Raw genomic sequence first — 8,448 nt, 5'->3', positions numbered from 1 at the left:
CCTGATCCCTTCCAATTACTACTGGGAAACAAGTTTTCTCAACATCGGCTAGCACAACATATTGCCAAAGCTGCAAGATTGCATATAGCAAGACAATGGCAAAAGCCTATACTCTCATTAGAATTGGCTGACCTTATAGTAAGGGACATCCTAATCTCTGAAAGATTGCTTGCTATCCTCAATGACACAACATTATCTTTTACTAGAACTTAGCAACCCTGGCTTGCGGCCGCAGCCTCAACAGGTTTAAGATCCTGTGTCTTATCCTTCTAACCCTGTATAACATCCACATCTGTACCTGTTAATCAGCCATTTAGTCTCTGTGCCACGTTATTTCCTGTTACTGTTATTGTTATGTGTAACCAATGCACTCAATGTATTTAAATTGCTAATCTGCCCTTTGCTAAGGGCTTGACCAATTGCATGTTTGTTTTTTATTGAAAATCCTCAATAAAACTTTTTGAAACCAAAAAAAGAAAAAAAAGAAAAGAAAAGAATATATTATGGATTACTGAAAAGTTAATATATCAGACTTTGTGCTATTATAGAAACACACAAACACAGTAAACACAAATATACACTTGCAGCTTAAAGGGGCATTGTCAATCATAAAATCAAATTCTATTTACCCACTGCTCTGTGTTTATTATGTAGTGTACACCCTGACCCCTGCATTGCAAGCATTCCAATGTAATCATAAATGTTTCTGCTGTAATGACTCGTATCTCAGTCAGCCTGACTCCTTTCTGATACATTGCTGGGGAGAGGGAAGCTTGTTATTTCTTCTCCTACATTCCTGTCCCTCACTGAATGGCTGAGGGCAGTTCAGTGTGACACAAGGCTGAGAAGGTAAATACACCTCACCCCTCTGCAGAAGCTGCTGAAATACAATATAAGTTATGCTCATGTGTTTACAAAGCAAGCTAGATATGACAAAGCAGTTCTATTACAGAGTTAAGTAGAAAGGAGCATGGGCAATGCATACACAATTTCAGGCAGAGGGAAAAAAAGAGTAAGAGAGGAAATAACATTAGGATTGGTTTCAGTCAGAGGCAGTAAATGGAAAATGCCTGGAACATGTTTATCTTTATGTACTATATAAAACTAAATTATTTTTTCCTATCTTGGTGTCCCTTATAGTAGATAGCCAAAATCTGCCGAGCACTCATTAGCTATCGGGCATGCTAGGTAATTATGCCCGGTTTTAATTGGTATTTACCCTCGCAAGTGGCAGCATCTTGCTCTCACTTGTCCCCCCTCCCCTCCAGAGCAGGGACAAGGTCCTCCAGCACCCAAGGCTGAGACACCAAAGTGCGCCCCCCATCCCTCCCACCTCAGCCGTCACACACTGATTGCTATTTGACTAAGAGGGCCACAGGGCCCACAACCTCCCCAACACCTTAATATCTAGTTATCTGGCTTGTAGTCACTGCTATGTATCCCCTTTTCTTATTTCTTTCTGCTTCATACACAATTAGGAATGACAGCTGAATGAATTGTGCGCCCCCTCCTCCACTGCGCCCTGAGGCTGGAGCCTCTCCAGCCTATGCCTCGGCCCGGCCCTGCTCCCCTCTACTCCATAGAGTGAATATGCTGCACATTCAAAAGCCAGCAGTGGTGCTCAGCAGAGCTCGAATATTCGAGTAGCTCGAATATTCGAGCTCTTTTTCAGCTATTCGAGCTCGGTATTCGAGCTCCGAATAGTTGGAGCTATTCGAATGGGCTATCCGAGTACACTCGAATAGCCCATTCACTATTCGAGCTATTCGAGCAACCCGGCGCTATTCGAGCTCGGTACCGAGCTCGAATAGCGTCATAGCCCAGATTGATGTCCTTAGAGCCAATCAGAGGGCTCCCAGGCCCTCTGACGGCAGCCAATCACAGAGGGGGACCCTGGCCAGCCCCTACCCTATAAATAGCGGCCGCCATGTTCCGTTTCTCCATGCTTGCCTGAGACTTGTACAGAGAGAGAGTTGCTCCTTTGTGCTTTGGCTTAGCAAGTGCTCTATTGTGATCATTTACCTAGCGTTTTTGCTCACCTACACCTGCCATATACACCTATATTGTTGTTAGTTAGATAGACATTGTATTTTAGTTAGTAGCTTGTGTGTTACATTAGAGACAGGCAGCTGCTGCAAGCTTACAGGTTTAGGCCTCAGGGGGGCCTTGCCTCTGTGGGCAGCTGTCCTCTGTTTATTTCTCTCATCTATACCAGTATTTCTGCTGTCCTTTACTAATAGTATTGTAGTTATACTGTACTAGGAGTAGGACACTCACTGACTGTCACTGTTTATAGGCTACTAGCTAGCTCCTGCGTGTGTGCACTCACTCACTGTCTGTGTGTACACACACTCTATTTCCTTCTGATTACTGATAGATTATTGTTAGTTAGTTGTACTTACTTACTACTTACTCTTACTGTACCCGTAGGGACACTCACTGTCACTGTTCATATAGGCTACTAGCTCCTGCGTGTGCGCACTGCACTCACTGTCTGAGTGTACACACACAACACACACTCTATTTCCTTCTGATCGCTGATTGATTATCGTAATTAGTTAGTTCTACTTACTGTTACTACTTACTCTTACTGTACTAGGAGTCTAGGACACTCAGTCACTGTCCATAGGCTACTAGCTCCTGCGTGCGTGCACTCACTGTCTGAGTGTACACACACCCACACTCCATTTCCTTCTGATCGCTGATTGATTATTGTAATTAGTTAGTTCTACTTAGTGTTACTACTTACTCTTACTATACTAGGAGTCTAGGACACTCAGTCACTGTGTTCATAGGCTACTAGCTCCTGCGTGAGTGCACTCACTGTCTGAGTGTACACACACCCACACTCCATTTCCTTCTGATCGCTGATTGATTATTGTAATTAGTTAGTTCTACTTACTGTTACTACTTACTCTTACTGTACTAGGAGTCTAGGACACTCAGTCACTGTCCATAGGCTACTAGCTCCTGCGTGCGGTCACTCACTGTCTGAGTGTACACACACCACCCACACTCTATTTCCTTCTGATCGCTGATTGATTATTGTAATTAGTTAGTTCTACTTACTGTTACTACTTACTCTTACTGTACTAGGAGTCTAGGACACTCAGTCACTGTGTTCATAGGCTACTAGCTCCTGCGTGCGTGCACTCACTGTCTGAGTGTACACACACCCACACTCCATTTCCTTCTGATCGCTGATTGATTATTGTAATTAGTTAGTTCTACTTACTGTTACTACTTACTCTTACTGTACTAGGAGTCTAGGACACTCAGTCACTGTGTTCATAGGCTACTAGCTCCTGCGTGCGTGCACTCACTGTCTGAGTGTACACACACCCACACTCCATTTCCTTCTGATCGCTGATTGATTATTGTAATTAGTTAGTTCTACTTACTGTTACTACTTACTCTTACTGTACTAGGAGTCTAGGACACTCAGTCACTGTGTTCATAGGCTACTAGCTCCTGCGTGCGTGCACTCACTGTCTGAGTGTACACACACCCACACTCCATTTCCTTCTGATCGCTGATTGATTATTGTAATTAGTTAGTTCTACTTACTGTTACTACTTACTCTTACTGTACTAGGAGTCTAGGACACTCAGTCACTGTGTTCATAGGCTACTAGCTCCTGCGTGCGTGCACTCACTGTCTGAGTGTACACACACTAAATTTACTTGTGATTACTACTGATTATTGTAACTGCTAGTTGTACTTCCTGACTGTTACTACTTACTTACTGTACTAGGGGACACTCACTCAGTCACCTCACCAACCAACCCACTCCATTAAAGTACCCCACTTTTCACCCGCCCTTTTACAAAACTTTTGTCTATACGCCCAAAACATTTAAGATGTCTGGAAGTGGCAGCCAGCGCGGTTTGGGCAAGGGGAAGGGCAGCAAGGGAATCAGGAGGAGAGGGAGCAGCATTGTGGCAAGCCGCGGCCGCGGGCGCGCCACCATGCACAGTTCCGCAGCAGCAGCAGCAGCGTCAGTGGCTAACATTCCTCCCATAGCCACTGGCCGTGGACGCCTTGGGCGCCGCCCAGCAGGAGCATCTGCAACTCACGCTGCAGAGACACAGCAGCAGCAGCGTGTAGCACCTGCTCCCATTTTCCTCCAGCCGGGTCGGAAACGTCCCATTGAGGAAAAGGATGCAGACACTGTGGTGCAACTCATGACGGAGGATGAGCAGCCCGCCATCAGCTCTGCATCCGAGGCCTCCACCCTCACCACCACCACCACCCCTGTTCGCAGCAGCCGCCCAGCAGGGTCTGGGGAGGAGGCCAGTTCACCGTCACTCGCCGACCTGTCATTCAGCAGTCTTTTGACCCCAGGCATCATGAGTAAATTGTCTGCTGTTGTTGGCGATCTTGAGGAGGAGATGCTGATGGGCACTTTGGGGGATGAGGGATTGGACAGCAAGACTGTGGCGACAGTCAAGCAGCCCATCCATGCATCAGGAGAGGAGTTTGGGGGGTCCTCATCCCAGCAGGACATGTTTCAGGAGGGGGAGAATGATGATGACCCGGTGACAGACAGAGACTGGGTGCCACCACCTCCAGGGGATGTCGTCCTCAGCAGCTCTGAGGAGGAGGAGGAGGATGCGCTTGTGGGCCTTGCAAGGAGGCGCATCATTGCAAGCATTGGCAGCGTCCCACAGCCTGCTGGTGTCTCAGGCTCAGCAGCAGCAGCAGTAGCATCAGCCAGTACCACCCCCAGCCGCACCCAAGCCCCCCCCCCCCCAACCACCACAGGGAGACAGGCAGCAGCGCTTCCATGCCGTAGGGGGAAGTTTCTGTCACCAATCTGGCGGTTTTTCACCATGCCCACTGTGTACAGCAAGTACGCCACTTGCAACCACTGTCAGCGGAAGTTGAGCAGAGGTGCAGACCCCTTAAAGTTCAGCACCAGCTCGCTCATCAACCACCTTGCGGCTAAACATTTCCACCAGCATGAGGAGTTCCAGAGGCTGAAGGCATCTGCTGCTGGCAGTGGCACCACACCCATCACTGCACAGCCTTCAGCAGCAGCAGCAGCAACAGCAGCCACCCGCCCTCCTGCTCCTCCAGCAGCACCAGCAGGAGTGCGGAAACGCACTGCTCCTCCCCCCTCTGCAACTCCTGCCGCCGACACTGAGGCCTGTTCTGGCAGCCAGTCCTCAGTGGCCTCCTCTGCTGTGTCTGCTGATTCCCGTGTCAGCAAAAGGCCACGCCAGAGCCTTTTGAGCGAGTCCTTCCAGGGGGTGGTTAGGGCTCTGCCTCCCAGCAGCCGTCGCGTGCGGCAGCTGAACGGCTTGCTGGCACGGGCCATGTGCTCCCAACTCCTGCCGTACACGCTCGTGCAGGAGGGGAGCGACATTCGTGCGCTGCTTGCTTGCGCAGCCCCAGACTGGCAGCTCCCCAGCAGACACTTCTTTGCCCGCAAGGCCATTCCTGCACTGCACCGCTTTGTGATGGCCAATGTGGAGCGAGGGCTGGAGCACGCGGTTGGTGAAAGGGTCCACGTCACCATGGACTCCTGGAGCAGCCGCTTCGGGACAGGCCGCTACCTGTCCTTCACTGTCCACTGGGTCAGCTTGGTGGAAGGGGGTGAGGATGGGAGAGCAGCAGCGGGCACAGCAGCAGCAGCAACACAGTGGGTGGTGCCACCCCGCAGGCTCAGGGGAACTGCAGCAGGTTCCTCCGATCCTCTGCCATCCTCCGGCACACCTGGCCAAACCACCCGCCTCAGCAGCAGCGTGAAGGCCCGCCACTGCCAAGCGCTGCTGCACTTGGTCAGCCTTGGGAAGACCAAGCTGACGGCAACCCATGTGTTGGCCAAACTCCAGGAGCAAGAGAGGATTTGGCTGACCCCCAGAGGCCTCAGAGTCGGAGAGGTGGTGGCCGACAATGGGGCCAATCTGGTTGCCGCAATAGACAGGGGAAACCTGACCCACATCCCCTGTCTTGCCCACGTGCTGAACCTTGTGGTGCAGAAGTTCCTGCGCACCTACCAGGGGATGGGCGAACTGCTGGAAACGGCAAGGAATGTTGTGCGTCACTTCCGGCGCTCGGCTGCAGCCTGTGCGAGCCTGGAAGACGTGCAAAAGGAGCTGGATCTGCCACGCCATCGGCTGATCCTTGACGTTCCGACTCGCTGGAACTCCACCCTGGCGATGTTGGAGCGTCTGGTTGAACAGAGGCGCGCTGTCAAACAGTACCTTGCCCTGGCCACTGTTTCCGCAGCTCAGAGAAGGGACAAGACCAGCAACATCCCGTCCATCGTCCCCGATGATGACTGGAGGCACATGCAGCAGGTGTGCTTAGTGCTGGCTCCCTTCCTGCAGGCCACAAACATGGTGAGCAGGGACCATGCTATGGTCTGCGAGTGGGTGCCCCTGGTTTCTCTGCTGAACAGGGCCCTCGATGCTTTGCTGGAACAGGGAGCGGCAGCCTTGGACCAGCAGGAGCGGCAACCAGCTGCGCAGTCCACCTCTGAGGGGGAGGAGGAGGAGGACTTGGTGGAGGTCCCTGACCTGGCAGCTGATGAGGGGGATCAGCACAGCGCAGCTGAGTTGGTGCGGGGGTGGAGAGAGGATGAGGCGGCAGAGGAGGAGGATGAGGACAGCACTGACGTCGATGTGCCAGCAGACGTGGCCCGCCTCTTCCCAATGGCAGCGCACATGCTGACGTGCCTGCGCAGGGACCCCAGGGTGATCCAGATGAAGCAGAGGGAGGACATCTGGATCAGCATGATGTTGGACCCACGCCTCAAGGGGAAGTTGAGCCAGTTCCTGCCGCCTGCAGGAGGAGACCCAGCGCAACAAATAAGGAGCTTGCAGCAGGCCCTTGTTGAGCGCTTGGAGGAAGCTTTCCCCCAGCCTTCCACCCCCACTGTCCAGCAGCCAGCACAGAGGCAGCAGCAGGTGCCTGCATCCAGCAGCAGCAAGCGCCCCACAGACCTGCTGTCTCTCAGCCACGAGCTCTACAGGACTGTAGAGGCTCCGGCAGCAGTGACTAGAGAGGAGATGCATGCAGCAGCATCCTCCTCCGGTCACAGCCAGCGCCTGACCCGCATGGTGGCACACTACATGGGGTCGTACAGCGGGCTTGACAGCGATGCCCCTGTTGATCCCATGGAGTATTGGGTCAAGCGCATGGAGATCTGGAGCGAGCTGGCGCAGTACGCCCTGGAAGTGCTGTACTGCCCCCCTTCCAGCGTGCTGTCCGAGCGCTGCTTCAGTGCAGCTGGTGGCGTGGTCACCGAGAAATGCTCACGTCTGTCTCACAAGTCTGTGGACAGACTGACGTTTCTCAAGATGAACCAGGCGTGGGTGGAAGGCGAGTTCCTGGCCCCTGTTGTCGGCGAGAGGGGGACATGAACTGGCTGCCGGAACCATCGTTAATGTGCCTTACCACCCTTTACCACCTCCTGGCTCCTGCTCACTAAGCCAGCCTGGTTCACTTTGACTATTACGTCACCTGCAGCCACACATTTTACACCTACAGTGGGCTGCTGTGTACTGCCCTTCTGCTGTCTGTCTGTGTTTCCCACTGCCAGGGTACACAGATGATTTACCTTCTGCTGCCACTCTGCCACCAGCTATTACGTCAAACAATAGCTATATTGGTTGCAAAACCAAAAACCAAAAAACCATAAAAAAAAAAAAAAGGTTTAATTTTTCTGAGGTGCCCGGGTTGAAAACTGTGTTGTCCCAGTTGTGTATTGGACACAATGTGGGCTGCACGACCGCTGTCTGGGACCTCCTGTTGTGTTTATTTACAGCCCTGGTATCACCGCTAGGTACCAGGGCTATTATGTCACGCTGCCTACCTGCTGCCACACTCACACTGCTCCTCCATACCTCCTCCTGCTGCTGCTGCTGCTGTCTGTCTGTGTTTCCCACTGCCAGGGTACACAGATGATTTACCTTCTGCTGCCACTCTGCCACCAGCTATTACGTCAAACAATAGCTGCTCGCCTACTCCTCCATTCCTCCTCCTGCTGCTGCTGTCTGTCTGTGTTTCCCACTGCCAGGGTACACAGATGATTTACCTTCTGCTGCCACTCTGCCACCAGCTATTACGTCAAACAATAGCTATATTGGTTGCAAAACCAAAAACCAAAAAACCATAAAAAAAAAAAAAAAGGTTTAATTTTTCTGAGGTGCCCGGGTTGAAAACTGTGTTGTCCCAGTTGTGTATTGGACACAATGTGGGCTGCACGACCGCTGTCTGGGACCTCCTGTTGTGTTTATTTACAGCCCTGGTATCACCGCTAGGTACCAGGGCTATTATGTCACGGCAAGCTGCCTGCCTCATTGACTGCCTGCTGCCACACACTCATCCTCCTCCTCCTGCTGCTGAATTTACCTCCTGCTGTCTTTGTGTTTCCACTGCCAGGGAGCACATACAATGGTGCTTCCAACATGTGTGCGCCCACCAGCTATTTGTTACGCT

The sequence above is a fragment of the Hyperolius riggenbachi genome, chromosome 2, assembly GCF_040937935.1.
Source record: "Hyperolius riggenbachi isolate aHypRig1 chromosome 2, aHypRig1.pri, whole genome shotgun sequence".
Classification (NCBI taxonomy): domain Eukaryota; kingdom Metazoa; phylum Chordata; class Amphibia; order Anura; family Hyperoliidae; genus Hyperolius; species Hyperolius riggenbachi.
The sequence above is the reverse complement of the archived record's forward strand: the minus strand, read 5'-3'. Positions refer to the sequence as shown.